Below are 6,944 nucleotides of genomic sequence, written 5' to 3' on the forward strand. Positions count from 1 at the left end.
GCCTTTAGTCCCAAACAAGTTGGGGTAGGCTAGAGGTGAAACCCATAAGATCTCGCAACCAACTCATGGCTCTGGCACATGGATAGCAAGCTTCCACGCACCCCTGTCCATAGCTAGCTCTTTGTCGATACTCCAATCCTTCAGGTCTCTCTTAACGGACTCCTCCCATGTCAAATTCGGTCAACCCCGCTCTCTCTTGACATTATTCGCACGCTTAAGCCGTCCGCTATGCACTGGAGCTTCTGGAGGCCTGCGCTGAATATGCCCAAACCATCTCAGACGATGTTGGACAAGCTTCTCCTCAATTGGTTCTACCCCAACTCTATCTCGTATATCATCATTCCGGACTCGATCCTTCCTCGTGTGGCCACACATCCATCTCAACATACGCATCTACGCCACACCTAACTGTTGAACATGTCGCCTTTTAGTCGGCCAACACTCTGCGCCATACAACATTGCGGGTCGAACCGTCGTCCTGTAGAACTTGCCTTTTAGCTTTTGTGGCACTCTCTTGTCACAGAGAATGCCAAAAGCTTGGCGCCACTTCATCCATCCGTCTTTGATTCGATGGTTCACATCTTCATCAATACCCCATCCTCCTGCAACATTGACCCCAAATACCAAAAGGTGTCCTTCCGAGGTACCACCTGGCCATCAAGGCTAACCTCCTCCTCCTCACACCTAGTAGTACTGAAACCGCACATCATGTACTGGATTTTAGTTCTACTAAGCCTAAACCCTTTCTATTCCAAGGTTTGTCTCCATAACTCTAACTTCCTATTTACCCCCGTCCGACTATCATCAACTAGCATCACATCATCCGCAAAGAGCATACACCATGGGATATCTCCTTGTATATCCCTTGTGACCTCATCCATCACCAATGCAAAAAGATAAGGGCTCAAAGCTGACCCCTGATGCAGTCCTATCTTAATCGGGAAGTCATCGGTGTCGACATCACTTGTTCGAACACTTGTCACAATATTATCGTACATGTCCTTGATGAGGGTAATATACTTTGCTGAAACTTTGTGTTTCTCTAAGGCCCACCACATGACATTCCACGGTATCTTATCATAGGACTTCTCCAAGTCAATGAACACCATATGCAAGTCCTTCTTTTGCTCCCTATATCTCTCCATAAGTTGTCGTACCAAGAAAATGGCTTCCATGGTCGACCTCCCAGGCATGAAACCAAACTGATTTTTGGTCACGCTTGTCATTCTTCTTAAGTGGTGCTCAATGACTCTCTCCCATAGCTTCATTGTATGGCTCATCAGCTTAATTCCATGGTAATTAGTACAACTCTGAACATCCCCCTTGTTCTTGAAGATTGGTACTAATATACTCCGTCTCCATTCTTCTGGCATCTTGTTTGCCCGAAAAATGAGGTTGAAAAGCACCATGAATAAAATGTGAACCTCCATCAGTCTTGAAATATCTAGAGACTCCAAACCTCGGAAATATAACTTCTTTAAGCATCTTAATAGAAGTGTTATGATCATCACTACTAGTTGGAATAGCTTCTACCCACTTAGTAACATAATCAACAGCAACGAAAATATATGTATACCCATTAGAGGAAGGAAAATGTCCCATATAATCAAAGCCCCAAACATCAAATGGTTCAATAACAAGTGAATAATTCATAGGCATTTCCTAACGTCTACTAATATTATCAATTCATTGACATTTATCACAAGACAAGACAAACTTACGAGCATCCTTGAAGAGAGTAGGCCAATAAAAACCAGATTGTAATACCTTATGTGAGTCCTATCTCCAACATGGTCTCCTCCGTAAGCCTCGGAGTGACACTTGCGTACGATCTTTTCCTGTTCATGCTCAGGTACACAACGTCTAATAACACCATCAACTCCTTCTTTATAAAGGTGTGGGTCATCCCAAAAATATTGTCATAAATCATAGAAAAACCTTTTCTTTTGTTGGTATGTAATTATCATAATCAACATACCATGGAGTATTACGAGAAGCATTTATCACAACTAACTGCTCATCAGGAAAACTATCATCAATAGGCAGTGGGTCATCAAGAACATTTTCTAACCTAGACAAGTTGTCTGCAATGGGGTTCTCACCTTCCTTTCTATCAATAATATGCAAATCAAATTCTTGCAGCAAGAGAATCCATCTAGTATGTCTAGGATTAGCATCTTTCTTTTCCATAAGATATTTGATAGAAGTATGATCAGTGTGAATAGTTACTATGGAATTCACAATATAAGATCTTAACTTATCATAAGCAAAAACAACTTTTAAAAATTCCTTTTCAGTAGTAGCATAATTTCTGTTGGCACTGTCTGGAGTTTTACTGGCATAATGAATAACATTCAATTTCTTATCAACTCTTTGTCGTAGAACAACACCGACAACATAATCACTAGCATCACACATAATTTCAAAGGGTAAATTCCAATCAGATGACTGAACAATAGGAGCAGAAATCAAGGCCTTCTTAACTATTTCAAATGCTTCTACACAATCATCATCAAAAACAAAAGGAACAACTTTTTTCAAGAGATTTGTGAGAAGCCTAGAAATATTAGAGAAGTCTTTAATCAACCTCCTGTAGAAACTAGCATGAGCAATATCTTTAGGACACAACATCTTTTCAATGGCATCTACTTTTGCTTTATCAACTTTAATACCTCTTTCGAAGATTTTATACCCCAAGACAATACCTTCACCTCTACTCCTAATATCTTAATTGATAGTCTCTGTTCCGGGTTTATTTTCGTCCCACCTACCACTTTCATCAGTTTTTTATTGTCGGTTTTTATTGTCGGTTTTTTTGTCCATTCCCCCTCCCACGCACGCAGCCAAAATAAACGCGGCACAAAAAACCACTCGTATCAATCTCCAGAAGACACAGCGCCGCACCGAAACCCCGAGGCTTCCTCCTCCACCGCCATTTGGTTCCCCTCCGCTCCCATCCGCCGCCTCTGCCGAGGTCCGAGGCCTGGCAGGGCGTGGCCGCGTTGTGGGCAGCAAGGAGCGGCGCACGGGCATGCCCTGCATCGAGGAGGAGCTCATGTACTTTCAAATCGAGGAGGAACACCGCTGTTTTTCTACATGGTGGCCGCTCCCCTCGATCCCCTCCATCGCCTCCGCCGCCGCCGCCGAGGTACGGGATCGCTGCCAAGCCGAGGTACGGCATCGACTCCATCGCATTCCTTCCCTGGTCACGCACCTCCCAATTTCTTCCCTTACCCAGCTAGGGTTCTCACCCGCCGCCGCTTCCCTGCTGCTACCCGCCCCCCGATGCCCTCCACGGACACCACCACCATGATGGCGGAAGGAAGAGCAAGAGGGGTCGTCGAGGTTGGGTGCCTCCGTGAGGATGTGGCCACAACTCCTTCACTTGGTACACATGTCGTGTTACCACCTCCGACGGCCATGCCAACGCATGACTCCAAACCTCATGAATCATGACTCCCCTGCCCGTACCACGTCCACTACAACGTCGCCTCCTCTCACTCCTTGCCCATGGAGCCACTCTGGTCTACACATATAAGCCAGACCCCTTGTGGGATTGAACTGAATGATTGCCACTGTACGCAGCCTCTGGCCATCCACTCCTCAGGCGGACACGATGGCCTTGATGCTGCCGGAGTTACCCCCCGACCCAATCCTTGTGCGGAAGCCATTGCAGTATCGACATCGCTGCTGTCTCAGCAGCTCCATGCATGATTTGGGTAAGGCAACTGTATACATGATAAGGTTTCAAGGTCGGTTCAATTTTGTTCAGATTTTTAGTTTTTTCAGTTTGTATTGTGTTTAACACATTATCTGCCCCTAACTGAAGGCACCGATAATTCATGGAAGAGAACCCACAGCAACTGCAGAAGAGAAGAAGTTGGGATCCGAGAGATCTGGAGAGCTTAGTGCAAAAGTAAATCAAGCAAGCCCTTTTCCTCTGAAGAAGGTTGTCTGCACTCTGCACTACATATTTTTTTACAGCTGTATTGTCCACATTTATGTTATAATAATCTCCTCTAGAATTGTTTGGATGCATTTTCTTCCAATTTTATGGGCTCTAGCTTAATTACCTTCTGAATTCTTCTGATGGCTTCTCAATGATATTCAGTTTATATTGAGACGAATGAATGCCCTGCTGTCCAATCACTTGTGACCAAAGGTATGTCCTGTCCGGTGTATATTGGGTCAGATATGTTCATCGCACATTCAGAAAACACAAAAATAATTATGTACCTGCTATCCATTTTGTCTTTTATAGTGATTCATCCTTCTTTTTACATTATATAATTGTGCCTAATCTACATAATTAACCCTGCTTATGTATAGATTGTTGAAGTAGTGTGCTGCAAGCTGACTCCCTTACAGATGACACTGTACAACCACTTCACGCACACCAAAAATGTAAGGAAATTTTGTACCATTCTGAGTTTCAAGCAATATTCAGTAGGCACATGTAAGGTAGTCGGAGTTATATTTACAGGAGTCCGTGGTTGACCCTGTCAGGTTAAGCGCTTGATATCTGAAGAAGCAAAGAGTACTAAAGTTTTGGCATATATTACTGCTCTTAAGAAATTATGCAACCATCTGATGGTAATTAATTCCAGTTTAATGTTTCGCCCCATGATATATCTCTTTCAGTGATAGTAGTTTCGATCGGGTGAGAGAGACTACTGGTTCTCGTCATGGCATGTTTTGAGTTTCACATATTTGAGAGACTTACTGGTTCTTGTGGACAGCGAGATGTATGCTATGCAAATAGGTTGCTCTAGATGCTGCATATGTTGTAGTAGTTGAAGTTTTCTGGCAAACTAATTTCTATTTCTCTGGTAGTCTGTGGCATGTTGTGCATGCGGGGTGAGTCTGGTGTGAGTAATAAAAGAATTAGAGCAATACCAATTTCAACGCCTGCTCCTTCTTCACCTTTTGGAGTTTTCCTTCAGCTTTTAGTACTGCAGTCGTTTGCCACAAGTGTGGGACAATGATAGAACAAATTTATTCACACTAAAATTGACCCCAATAGAAATTTAAACTATCACAAAAGTGGATAACGGAACAAGAAATCTATGACCAGTTAACCTGACGGAGTACATAATTTTAGTCCCCAAGGCAGAGTTCATTGTATCAGCAGTTCATGATTTTTCACTCCTCCGATTGTCAAAAGTATTTAGTAAGATGTATGACATTCTTCAAAACTGAAAGTGACAAATCATGCGCACATTTGAGGAATTTAACTTCAAGCTGATAAGTAATCACTTGGTACAAACAAAGAGCAAGCTATATAATAGGTAGCCAACACTTGATTGGTGGTTACTACATATGTGTTGTGGCATGAAAAAGATATATGACGTGATCTGTCTCGAGTTCTCGATTTTGATTCAGAGAATCTCATGCATGGGAGCGAGAAGCATGATCCTTCTGCATATTTTACATATTCCTAAGAGTTGTGACTTGCTATATTTCCTAGAACTGTGTGCATCATGATATATATTTTTCTCAGTTGTTCAGCAATGTTGGTGATATACTCATAGTTACTGGTTTTGGTTGGGCTCAGGTTTTTCTCGGGGATCCTTCATACGAGTGTAATACTGTTGTGGATCGGAGGAGCTCTGAGGAAGATTGGCACCTTGAAGTGCCCTTCAACATGGTTGAAAGGATATGATGTGGATACATTGTAATCTGTGGAACTAAAGGAAACCTGCATGGTATTCTTGTTGGGTAAGTACTTGAAAATGCCCTGTTCTATTGACCTGTTATATAACACAGCTTGTTGTAAAATGTTCTTTTTGTACTAAATCTTCTGTTTAGACTGTTTACAGGATAGAGGTATTCCCTGATGGAATCTTGTACGCCTTTGGTGAGCCTCACTAGCTATTCAGTATCGAAAAAAGGATGGAATATCAAGATGGACGCCCATATTCTTGAGAAATATTAAATGGACTTAACTCAGATGAACACAATATTGCATGATTGTGACATGCCAATCGACTCTTTGGTCTTGGAGATTAGAAGGCATGAAGGACGTGATCGAGCAAGTGAACAACCAGTTTAAAGATCTAGTAAGACTACCGGCCTCGTAGAGACTTACTACTAACCTTTTAGAGAGCCAAATATATTGTATGTAATAAAAATATAAGATATTTATTATTTGACTTAACTGGCAGTTCTCTACTGCCCCTCATGTTGTCTTTATCATGATACACTATGTTGTTATCCTTTCGTATTATGACATAGTTTTACCACTCAATCAAGATGCAAATTAGTGTCAGAGATTACTGCCAGTACTTCTTTTCTTTGTTTTGCTTCATGTCGAGAGGGATCTTGCATTGTTACTTCTTAAAATAGTAGCATTGACAAGGGTCACCAATTTCTGCTTCCCGCGTGGTGCACAGACTCCTCCGGACAAGCAAACGACTAATACATATCACGTCCTGCCAGGAAAGTTTCTCCCGTTATCCTTTTTCTTTTTTCCTTAGTAGTTGTAGATAGATTTGTAAAAAGACAGGATCTAACACTTTTCTATATGAATGTATGACGCATGTTCTTGATGGCCAGAAAGTTCGATGTCGAGAAGACATTGCAGATGTGAGGAGACATTGTGCTTATTTTTTCAAGATATTATGAGGAACAGGGAACAAATACTACAGTTCAGAATTTTGATTTTAAGATATGGGCATACACTTCATCGAGGTAAAAATTGTATGCCTGTTTGTTGTAGAATTGTTTTAGCAGGTTGTTTTGCCACGCTGGCCTCGACATCGTTAGTTGCCGAGTAAAGTTTTGGCCTGCCAACCCAAAATCCACTGATTTGGCCTCTCCATCTATGATGATGCGGCATCTAACGTCGCTTGACCAGAGAACGTGCGATGACGAGAAGGTTAGTATCCCTCCCGCTCACTCCCAATGTTGGTAAAATTTAGACTTTTGGGAAGATTGGGGCTGTT

The 6,944-nt window shown here is 42.2% G+C and overlaps 1 long non-coding RNA gene across 1 annotated transcript; it reads left to right on the forward strand.

Moving 5' to 3' along the window:
• The first annotated feature begins 2,899 nt into the window (after positions 1-2,899).
• LOC119295837 lies at positions 2,900-6,251 on the forward strand. Its single transcript, XR_005144361.1, has 6 exons — positions 2,900-3,719; positions 3,830-3,949; positions 4,112-4,162; positions 4,330-4,404; positions 5,555-5,718; positions 5,809-6,251. It is a non-coding gene; the product is annotated as an uncharacterized LOC119295837 (long non-coding RNA).
• Positions 6,252-6,944: the final 693 nt, after the last annotated feature.

The sequence above is a fragment of the Triticum dicoccoides genome, chromosome 4B (genome assembly GCF_002162155.2).
Source record: "Triticum dicoccoides isolate Atlit2015 ecotype Zavitan chromosome 4B, WEW_v2.0, whole genome shotgun sequence".
NCBI lineage: Eukaryota > Viridiplantae > Streptophyta > Magnoliopsida > Poales > Poaceae > Triticum > Triticum dicoccoides.